This window comes from Xiphophorus couchianus, chromosome 11, assembly GCF_001444195.1.
Source record: "Xiphophorus couchianus chromosome 11, X_couchianus-1.0, whole genome shotgun sequence".
Classification (NCBI taxonomy): Eukaryota; Metazoa; Chordata; class Actinopteri; order Cyprinodontiformes; family Poeciliidae; genus Xiphophorus; species Xiphophorus couchianus.
The window spans coordinates 4,053,411-4,065,528 of record NC_040238.1 but is presented as its reverse complement, the minus strand read 5'-3'; the positions used below and the strand labels follow the sequence as shown (position 1 = coordinate 4,065,528).

At 37.3% G+C, this 12,118-nt stretch overlaps 1 long non-coding RNA gene across 1 annotated transcript; it reads left to right on the top strand.

Moving 5' to 3' along the window:
• Window positions 1-756: 756 nt before the first annotated feature.
• LOC114153366 (uncharacterized) lies at window positions 757-1,512 on the top strand. The gene is made up of 3 exons (XR_003597314.1): window positions 757-956; window positions 1,041-1,346; window positions 1,423-1,512. It is a non-coding gene; the product is annotated as an uncharacterized LOC114153366 (long non-coding RNA).
• Window positions 1,513-12,118: the final 10,606 nt, after the last annotated feature.

The following is a 12,118-nucleotide window of genomic DNA, read 5'->3' as shown; positions in this document are numbered from 1 at the left end:
TCATTTGTGTTTTGAACACAACCACATTGGTATATGAAGTAAAAGTTTAAAACTATCTGACTGTGTAAGTTATGCAAAGTTATTTAAGTTTTATGAATATATGAATGCCTAATATTTTTCTTGCTGATGTGAAAGTTTTTACTTGAACTTGAGTTAAGGGAAACAGAAACTGCTCTGGAGAAAAGCAGAAATTAAACATGACTTATTGCTCTGTGGACTCTTGTTAGACTCCTTGTGAAATATACTTAAATGTCAAGTAGGTAGAATATTTTAATCATAAACTCACAAAAGTGTCCAGATGATTTGTTCAAAGTTCCATTTTAAATGAATAAATAAAATGGATCAAATATTTGAGCTAATGACAAGGTATGACAAAAGTTATAACAAAAGTTACACCAGTACAAGTTTGTAGTAGTGAAGTACTTTTGTACTGATATCTGAAAACATTTTACATTTCAGTTTACAAGATCAACAGAGTCAGTGTTAAAAAGTTAGACCTTTACTTTAAGAAAGAAAATACAGTTAACAATTCACAGATCTTTAAACTGAAACAACATAGTGGTCTATTATAGAACATAAAAGCTGCAACTAATACAGTATAAGATTGTAAGTACATTTTCGTGAGCTATATTTACAATTTGCCACATTATGATCACAAGATAAAAAACATCTTGTTGACTTTTTTATGATAGACCAACACAAAGTAGGTGAAGAAATGGAGAAACTCTAAATAAATGGCCTTGCTGAGGAAAGGTTTTTGTTGGGAATCGGGGTTTTGGGGGGTTTCCTTTTTGCTGCTGTTTCATTCCTTATCCACCAGATGGCGTCTACAGGCGGAGGTTTCTCTGGAGGGACTGGCCTTGGTTCAGCGCACCGGTGTTTAATCACCTCTTCAGTCATGGAGCTTAAGAGGAGCGGACTACCAGTACTTCGTCGCTTGAGTGTTAGCCTATATGGTACTCTAAGCCCCTAGAGAGCTACCTCCGAGCCTTTCCAGAAAGATCCTCTGAGTATCCCTCTCGTTGTCTTTCCTCCTACAGCTATTCCTTCGTGACGCCAAGCGGCCTCCTTGAAGAATCCTTCCTGGTTTGACTCACCTCGAGACACCACCTACCCACGGGTTGCCCGAGCCCCGTTTCCGTTCCTTCGGCCGGATCTCAAAGCCTCTTCCGGATTATTCGGCGGATTGTGGATCCGCTCCTCGTCTGTCCTCCACCACTGAAACCACTGGCCCGCTCTCTGCCGCAGCCTCCTCCGATCCTCCTGGACGCCACTCGAACTTACTGTAAGCCCAAGACCCGGTATCCACCGGAGTGCCTCCAGGACTGTCATCATCATTTTCCCAAGTAAGATCGGCTACTACTCTCACAGCTCCCATTTCCGATTACCCCTGAACTTACCATTCCCTCTGCTACTTCTCAGTGTGCGGACCTCCCCCAGAAGCCCTCTCCTGACAGTTCGTCGTTCTATCCACCGAATCTGTGTTTACATTAATAAACTATATTTTGCTGATCTCTGTTCTGCATGTGGTTAAGAAAATTAGACCTCACCATGACAGTTTTCTCACAGGATGATGCAGACATTGCCATATTTTACTATTATGACTACATTTACTAAAACAATATTATGATTGTGTATTTGATAAAATCAACCTCTTAAAAAAATCTCTAAAAATAAACTGCACACCTTCGATAGCACAACACCAAAGCCTTCATTGTAATGTAGTGATACTTTTCTGTGAGACATAATAGTGTTTTGCAATTAGGTTAAAATGTTCAGTTTTTGTACCTTCTGATCAAAGCTCTTTCTTTCCATAGTATTTGTACCATGTTGCCCTTTTATACCATAAACATATACAATGTCACATATTTTCAAAATCTTCTCAACCATCAGTTGTAAAGTCAAAGACTCCAATATACTTTTTTTTTTGTTACTACCCTGGTACAAAGAAGCAAACAACCTGAAAGTGGGAGACAGACCACAGCAAACTCAGAGCATCATTAAATCCTGCAGGCACCTAATGATCAGAGTCTCAGTATTAATGTGGGCATCATGTCGAGGTAATGCAGCCCTGTGATGTCTAATCATGACTGTGTTTTACCCTGAGATGAAAAGAGCTGACGGAACATGTGTTCTTCTGATAATACACTTCAATTAGAGGCAGAAACAGAATGTGAACTAATGATGTTTACTCGTCATTTCGGCATATTATCAGTCCCAGGAGAATCCCAAACCACCATGTGAGCATGTAGAAACATACACATTTCACAATCATTTATTTTTATTTTTTGTTTTCAGAAATAGATTTCTGCCACTTTTCTATGGTCATTATTTGCAAAAAGGCTTTGATGGTTTTTCACATGAAGATGAGCCTTGGAATTAGAGGTAATCCAGAGTTCAGTTTGGTCCTAATTTCAGTCTCAGTGCACCTTATCTAAGGTGCACTCAGTGATGTGCTCACCCTTATAACCTCACCTTTGCTCCAGCCATGGCTGCCACTATAGGGTCTTACATGCAGATGTAATGGGACAAGACTACAGTGGTAAAATGAGGAATTTGCTGAGGAAAATGTCCAGAAAAAACAGAACATCACTCCGAACATGATTCAAGGGAAAGTTATGCCTACAAAAAATTACACAATTCTGGTCATAAGTTCAGCTACTCCACAATTATTGACTTGATGCATTTGAGTTGTTCTTTTTTTATGGTGGAATTATTAATCAAAAAAATATCATTGATTAAAAACAAAGAGTAGGGGGCTACAATTTGAAATAATTAAAGATTTCTGGTCACAATGACAAGTACAAAGTCGGCCTTCTATCACATTAAGAACATTTTCAGGATTAAATGACTAATGTTGCAGCAAACCTAGTGAAACTTATTCATGCTTTTATCTTTGGTTGAGTTTGGTTGTAACAGTGTCTTCACAGACCTGCCTAAATCAATCAGAGAGCCGACTCCTCCAAATGAACTTCTTATTGTGATCCAATGACAAGCGTCACAATGACCCACTCTCTGTTTCATTTGAACGTTTCTCTTTTGAATCATAATTTCTCTAGTTGTATATTGTATAATCTATCCTTCAAGAATGGTTCAATTAAGTCATTAAAAGTACGTAATAAATATGGCAGTCATAAAACTACTGTTGAGTAGAGTAACAAACATTTGGCCAGAATTGCATCATTGGTTCAACCCACACATCTTGGTCGTCATGTTTTGACTTCTCTTATCATCACTGAGAATCTTGACCCCATAAAATTGATTACAAGCTTGATCTTTCTGACCAAAGACCCGGAGAATGAAGCACTGATGAGACTGTAACTATCACACATCAGGTCTGCTGTTTTGTGGAGGCCATTATTTGTGTGAGCTCAGTGGCAGAAAAGCTGGAATTACATTGCCATCTTAACTTGAGGCCACTGAGCTCCAGGGTTACATTTTATCCATAATGACTGTTTCAAAAGTGAAATAAGAGTAAAAGAAAGATTGAGAATCTTTTCCTCACACCATAGACTTTACACAATGTTGTTACTCACAATGTGATCTGTGTCTATAAGTTTATACATGGCCACGGATGAGATGCCATTCACGTCGATGTACAAATAAACAGACAAGAGCTAAAGACTAACCTGAAACGTTATGAGAAGTTTAAAGTAGCTAAGATCATTTGGTCATACCAATCTAAAAAAAAATATGAAAGAAGAAATTGTGAAGTAATATCTGGGTATGAATTCAGTCATTTCCTGCCCACAAGTCCTCTACCTGGACTAAGCAAAAGTTTGATGAATTATCAATAAGACTAAACAACATTTATTATAATTATTTATTAATTAGAGTGATAGGTCAAGGTTTTTAAACTGAGATTTCTTTAAAGTGGAGGATTTAAACTCCAGTCCGTCTGGGCCAGTGTCCCGCAACTTTAATAAGTTTTGTTGAAGTAGCACATCTTAATCAAATAACAGCAGGCCTCTATAGAAACTGATGACATATGGTCAATGTAATTTAGCCTATTAATTCAGCTATGTTTGATCAGAGACACATCAAAAAGTTTGAAGACATCAGGCCTTAAGTATTGGGAGTTTGAACACCATTTACTCTGACCCACTGTTAAAGGGTTACAAGCAGCTAATATCCTATCTGCATTATATAACTCTCTCATCTTCTTCATATAGAATAAATCCAGATTAGTTTTTACCCATAGGCTGAATCTAATGACTAGTTTGAGAGAAGTTGTTCTGAAACAACTTCAATATCAGAAATTGTGCAAAGAGTATTTTATCAATCTTTAAGCTATTTTTATGCTTGTATTGTGGGGCTTTTCCCCACATAATAATCGTTATTCCATTGTAAAATAGAGTTAGAAGACAGTGACCCACTGATTACTGAAAAAAAAACCATACTTCATCTGTAACATGTACAGTTAAAACTAGAAGTTTACTTACACTGAAAAAATAACACATTTTTGCCACTGTTTGAAATTGAATCAGATCAAACTTCTCATATTTTCTCTTCTCATATGAGTTTCTCATATGAAACTCGTCCCGCTGAGCAGGGTGAAGAAACTGTCTCGATTATTTCTCTCATCATTGTGCCATTTAGCAAGCATAAATAATTTAGGTGATTCTAACGGACGTAAAACAAGAGAAGGTTGGCCTGATTTGACTCCAGACAGTGAGAAAAACTATGTGTTTTTTATGCAGTGCATGTAAACTTCTGGTTTCCACAGTACCTTTTAGAACAACTACCAAACTATCCAATTAACCAGCGTTAAAACTCAATACATATTTAAGACTGTTTGAAATAACATTTCTAATCTGAATATTTTAGCTTTTTATTTTATTTTATTTTTTTTATTCATCATTTACCCTGACCAGAAATGCTTCACCTGTTATGTTCTCAACACGCGTTTCAATCAGGCCCCATGAGGAGACAGTGTGCCTCCTCACGAGCAGGAGGCAGTTCCTCCTGCACACCACCTCCTGCTTATGCATAAATTACCTGCCCAATGCAAATGTGGAAAGGCAACCGTGTCAAAAGTCAGTTCTCAGAGGCCGGTGTCTTACATGTTTCAGTTTTTTTCCCTACCTCAAAACACCTGATTAAAATAAAAGGTTCATTGCTGGGCTCCTGCTGAACGTAATGATATTCTGAGGATCCAAAGGCTTGAGTTGTTTTAAGATGGGAGAGGTCTGCTTTGGTCGCTGCCTTTTTCTGTTTGGATTAGCCAAACAGAAAAACCAAAAATCTAAATATATGTTAAAAAATTTCATCTTGTCATTTTTTTTTCAAATAAGCTGAACAAAAAGCAAAAAAAGAGAACAAAGATAAGGATAGGGAAGAGTCTACAAACAACAATTCCCATCATTAGGAAGAGTCATTTCATAGCTGAAAGCTCTATTTTCTTTATAGGCCTTCAGCCTGCACTGCTGGTGTGACCAACAGGAACTGCACTCCAGGCTCTGGCTCTTGAAACAAAATATGATTTATATGCTTTTTTTCTTCCAGAAATGCAGCACATTAAGAGTTGTGTCACAGTGCATCAGCAGGCGGAGCATGAGGATGATATTTTTAAAAACATGCAGAGTCTGAGTCACCACATGCTCTATTCATGTGGAAATAAGGGCAATTATAGAAGAAAGGAACCATTAAAATGTCATTTTCTGATGACTTTTCTGTCAGTAGCATGTCAGACTCTGATTTAGCTGCACACCCACATAACATTTTTATTAGTCAAACATGCAAAAAACCAACTAAGAAACTTTTGATCCTCACTTTGAAGTAGCTTGCTATATGGTTTCTTATTTTTGTACCAATTGTTTTGTAATGCTGCTGTGATTTTTTCGATTATTGCATTAGTGTACCTTGCTTACAACACTGCTTATTATCCCTTTCACATTTACATTGATATGGCCCAGAAGGTGCATTTTCAATGTTATAGAGCTAATATTTCACTTTGTGGCCACACAGAAATTTTCTTACTTCCTGCCTTTTTTACATTTTTCCTCAGAGTGACACTCGCAGATGTGTTTTATTATTAGTGTGTGTGTGTGTAATTGTTCCTCACCTTGATGTTGGTGTCGGTGTTCCTGTCACTGCTGAGAAATCCCTCGCTTTTCCTCGGTTCTTTTTCTGGACTCGACAGCACATCTTGAGCAGAGATGAAAGGTCCCGGAAGAATTAGGGGGTTTAAAGGTGGGAGGAGGATTCGATGTGACGGTTTCAGATAACTTTTAAGGTTATAAACTCTAAACTTAAGTTGGCTGGGAATATTGTTCGAATTCACCTATAACTTTGGATTTAGTTACTTTTAAGACTCCAGAATATTAATGCAGGTTTTTTGTACTATACAGTTCATAGCATTCAGAATTTTTTTCAAATTTTCTTCTTCTACGTGGTATGAGTTTATCTAAGTAATTTAGAATATCATCCATTTTATGATAATTGAATTTAAAAAGTGGAACTTAAATATTACGTAAATTAATTACCCAGAGGGATGCAGTTTAAGTGTTTATTGCTTATTTTTGAAAGAGTATGAGTTTCAGCTAATTACATTTGTTTCAACTGCAGTAACCTTTCCTCCACACCTTTTCCTGCAACTCAACTTTTCTGTCACGATCTGTGTTTTTCTGTGTATTTATTTAGAGTTTTCTGAGTTTCACTGTTGTCCTGTTCTCCCTTTGATTGTTCCCAGATGTGTCTCGTTCCCTGATTACCCCTTGTGTATTCAGGGAACGAGTACACTGTGTCTTTGTCCTTTTCTATCTACCAGTCGGTCGTATGCGTCTAGCTGTTTGTTTCTTGTCCTTTCGTTTGCCAGTTGCTACCGGCGTTGAGCCCTGGCTTCCGCTCAGCTGTGCCGCCTGGTTTTAGGACTGTTTTTGTGTTTTGGAGTTCTGGATTTTCACCATTAAATCACCGTAATCATCTCATCCTGCTGTGTCTACCTCACCATTCACATCACCACAGTTCATGACATTTTCAGAAGTGGATTTGTATGCAACACTCTGCAAAGAACAAGTTTCTTTAGCAATGACATTTTGTGGATTCCAGTACAGTTTAAATGCCTGTCTGCTGGATTATCTGCTAGCCTTCCTAATAATGTGTAGGTTATTAGATGGTGAACATGTTGTTTCTGCATTAAAATACGTTTCTGTTACTTGTGTAACCTAAAATAAGGGCATTTTGTATTGAGTTAAGTTCGTGGAAGGAATAATAAGTTAGAATGTGTTAAGCATGTTTGCTTAAATATGTTAAAATTGTTATAAATAAGTGTTAACAAAAAGAAATGTATTTAAAACCGTTTTATAGGAAAGTAATCTTCACCATATTTTATTTTGAAGGGCTTATGTTTGTAAGAGGAAGTGAGGTAGAACAAAGCAACTTCACTGGTCCGTGGTTGGCTGAGGGTCAAGGAGAGACAGGAAGTAAAAGAAAAAGAAATGAGAAAGAAAGAGATGAACCGCGCTGAAAAAACGTGGCGGAGTTATTAATAAACGAGTGTTTTAGCAGATATTTAGGCTTTCAACTCGACAGTCTGTTTATAGATATCGACTCTATACTCCTGTTTACAGCTACTGTGATAATTTCAGACCGGAATTCACTGTACAATAGGTGGAAAGTCATATGTAATGCTCGCTAACGCATTAGCATTCATTAGCACATTGAGTGCTAATGGACATTGAGTACTGTGAGCTAACTCAGCTAACAGAAGACTTAACTAAAGTTTCCGTCGTGGGAGCGTTCCAGAGTTGAGCTTAGTGCAGAGAGATGAGCTTACACTGAGAGTTTTGTGTCTGTGCTGGATTTTCCTGCTGTGTCCTGAGTCCTGTGGACCGAGGGACTGGTGAAGGAGCTGAAGACATCTTGCCAACTCGGACTAAGGACAGGTGAAATTCCAAGAAGGTTCAAGATTTTCCTTTGGAGTAAGGTACCAAATTCCACGCTTCGTCATCACATCAGGCCTGCAACGGTTTTTTTTTTAACTTATATTTTAGTTAATTATTGCCGGCTTATTATTATAACATTGAAGTGTGGGCCCACATTAATTAACATAGGTTTGTGAAACCAAAAGCCTGAAACATTTACCATTTCTGTGAATTTATTATTGTGTTCAATATATGTTCAAAATCTCATACAGGTGTGTGTTAGATTTCTTGTAGAATAGTATTTGGAGAATGTTATTCTTGCTCAAAGCTATGTTATTGGATGAAAAGAATAGAAATGTACTGATGTATTATTACTCTAAAGTGAAACTTAACAAAGGGTTAAACACGAGAGTGTTATTATTTGTAATTTAATGGGCTTAATGAACTCAGGGGCCCTTACCTACTTCAGACTGGTATAATTGGGCTACACTTGTCCGTATTATACAAGTTTCAATAAGAAATAATTCTGTCTTCTTCAGCTGTAAGCTGTAATAAAATCAACAGAAATAAGCATATGAAATGTACCACTCTGTGTAATGAATCTATATAATCCAGGAGTTTGGCTTTTGGGTTACTAAAAATAAGTTAATGTGTTGATGCTCTCCTAATTCACTGGGATGTGTCTACATATCATTTAGAAATCTACTTGCTTATTTTTAAACTATGAGAATCTAATAATCCCCTTATTGACAAGAAAATAAGAAACCAAACAATGTTTTTGAGACCTTATAAATGATCGGTTGGGCGCCCTTGATGAGAAAAGTATCTTAAAAAAGAGACTCTGTTGGTTAATTTATTAACAGCGTGTTTAATTCTGACAGCATACTAATTGTCCTGCCCATATACGGCTCTCCAATCTTCATTAATCTCAGAGGCACAGAAAATATTTCAATCACGCTGCCCAAGCGGACGAACGCACTCTTCGGCTCAGTGACTGAAGAAGGCTGCTTATCACTGAAAGACCATAATGACTGGATTGGCAGTGGCATGGAAAAGCAATTTCTCCCAGTATCACACATAAAACAGGAGGACAAAGATGTAAAGGTTGGTGCTAAATTGAAGGTCAACTACAAACTCTGAGTTTCAGTAACAATGAAGAATTAAAATAGATTCAGACAAAGTTGATAAGGTGTCTTAACTCCCAAAATGACCTCCTACAGACATGCAAAGCTGTGCTGACTGTTTGGAATGAATAACTTCTCATTTTTATTGTTTTTCAGCAATACCCAAGAGTCATTGTGACTTAAGCTTTTTAGTGAGATGCAATAAAGCAATGTTACATTAGGCACTCAGTCATGCTTTAAATGTGTCATCCCCTTGTGCCAGCACACAGTCTCCTCAGCAATGGGCCCAAACCCCCCAAGGTTTGTGTTTACAAGAGTTTACAGTCCGCTAATAGGGTTCAGTTCATGGTAATTTACTGGGGCACGCAGACATTTATACGCCATTTACTGTTTCCATAATAAGAATCTTATTAGTGTGCACTGCTGAATAGAAAATTGAAGTGTGTTTGTGTGTGGAAAACAAATAAGGCCAGAGTAAGAGGTTGAATCCAGATATTTTATGTAGATGTGTCTATTTAGCTACATTACCAACTTGATGCAACTACTAAAATACCACAGGCAAATTGCATGCAGTCACAATAAGAAACTCTTTCAATTTTAAGCGTTGGGATCATTGTACAGTTTCAATACAAAAGTCAGACTTCCACCAAAACTGAACATTTCGGTGTTAGATGGAGTTTCTGACTGACTTTGTGAGTGCCTGGTACCTTGTTCCCACCACAGGGTGGCTCTGAAACAAACCCAGATAATCAGCGCTTCACCAATGTGCTACACATTTGGCAATAGGTATCTTTGCTGATGAGTTTCACATAATATCCCTCCTCTTTCCATATGACATTGTTCCAGAAGCCTGCTGGCTCAGTCAGACACCTAATTTGTGCTCTCATGTTTCTTTAAGTAAAAAAAGTCTGTTTAATCCTTATATTAATTGAGATTTAGCTCTTGTACACATTATGCAGTGTGTTTTGTATCACACTGCATGATGTCACCTTTAAGTAAATTTGCCAGGATGTTCTCTACTGGGAAGATTGGCAGCTATCCTAAAACAAGTTCCCACTGTGTTGCAATCTGCCTTCTTAGACAAAATCTCCCATTGTAGAGAATTGTAAGAAATTCTATAGTCAAGAGTTTGAATCAGTGGGTTGTACTTCTTCTGACCAAAGATGATGTTCTTTGAAGGGAGGTATGATATAAAGTCAACCCTTTTGAACTTTACATTTTCCTTTTATGAATGTCATTCTCTCCTTAAAAAGTGTTGCTTTGATTTTATCTGAAATAAGGGGAAATTGTGCTAATGCATTTTTATTGTCACAAACATGAATACTTCCAAAGCTGTCTCCTTTTCTTAATTCTCCTTTTCATCTCATCAGACTCTGACTTCAATAAAAGAAGCATTAGCATCTGTAGCCTGTAACAGCTGTTGCTATGCAGTTATGGTTGGACCAATTTCTCTGTCGGATCTTTCAGAGTCACGTCTGCTGCAAGCAACAAATTGCACCAACTGACATCTTTCATCTGACAGCAGGACAGACGTTATGATGAAAGTTTGTTCATTTCAAACCAACACAGTCTTATGTGATCAAGGACAGTCTTTGTTATGTTATTTATTTGCTGTGTATTGGGTTTTAGTGATTTTCCACTTCTGTTTAATATTTAGTTATATTAAAATAATTGGAAAAGGCAATGTAACCATTAAACTGTTGGCAGCAACAATACCATATCCAAGGTGATTGCTGATGTCTGTCCCTCTTGACGTTGTGCTAACCTTCATTTGTTTTCTGAAGGCAATGTCAAAAAAATCTCAATTTTCGCTTGTTGCACTTGTTGACAAACAATTAATCAAGTATGGGATTTGAAGCACCTATAACTGCTGCAGATTTTCCTTTTGTGAAAGCAGCAAGGGTTTACTTATTTCAGACAGCTGTTTCCTAATGAGTATGTGGAGTTTGTTGTGTTTTTGTTCACCTGACGTTAGATAAACATAGACCATAGTAAAGGTAAATGATTTGCTTTATGTTTGTGTTGTATTTTCTGTTCAACATAACTTTATGTTTTATTTATGCATGACATAATCTAAGTTTTAGAGTAATTGGTAATACTTTAAAGCATGATGCATATACAAGACGTGTTATGATTAGGCAGACTCATCAACAGTCTAATTTTTTTTAACATTGCATACATTTCCAAAACATGGTAAACATGCCAACCAGGTCATTTTTAATATAAAATCAAGCAGAAATCTAATTGGGTTTTTATTTAGACTTTTTTCTGTGAAATAACAATGTATTTTTTGAATCTGGCTTTTTTGCTCTTTACAGAAAACCTATCTTAAATCTCAAGGGCTTTACAGCAGGAGAGCAAACACCCTGTCTTGATGAAATATTGTTCAGAATTTCCACTGGCAAAGCACCAAAGTATACGCAGCAGTCATACAGAGAGGTCGAACTGCTGCTGCAAGCACAGTGGGAGGAGATACCAAGCCAGGGCTGTTGGAAAGCCAGCCTGTTGTGAGAGCTCCAGGTCCAGGCCACAGGACATTTCCCAACAGTCAATATTGATACTGTGCTTTAGAAAAGTGCACACATTTACAAGCTGGAAAAGGCAAACCGTATTGACTTGTTCTTATCATGCTGAAAGTGACATGGAGCTAGTTCTTAGCAAAGAGCGTAGCTTGTTTTTTCATGTGTATGTTGTCAGGATGCATGTTTTGCCTCAAATACAATTATGAATATGGTGATCAAGCAATGAATGGCATCAATAATGACGTGTTTCAGTGAAAATGAGCTTGTACAGAACAAGCCCACGTTGGTTTTTCATTCACATTGCTATAGATAATGTAGCCACTTGCTAGCAAGATGACATGCAAATATACAGCAGATATGCAACGGAGGCAGTTTGCAAAGCTCCAATTACATCTTCTGCCATTAGATACATTGGTATACAGTTTGTGCAGTGCAATCAGCTGTTACAGTTTTGCACGCTGTGTCAAGCTTAACGATTCCACAGTAATAAAAAAGCAAAAGAAGGATCGTCAAATTGAAACCATAAGTCAGAAGCTCTCTATGATTTAATTACCTTAAAGGTCTCAAACAATCAATAGAAGAAAACCAATGACGTGCATTTTCTATT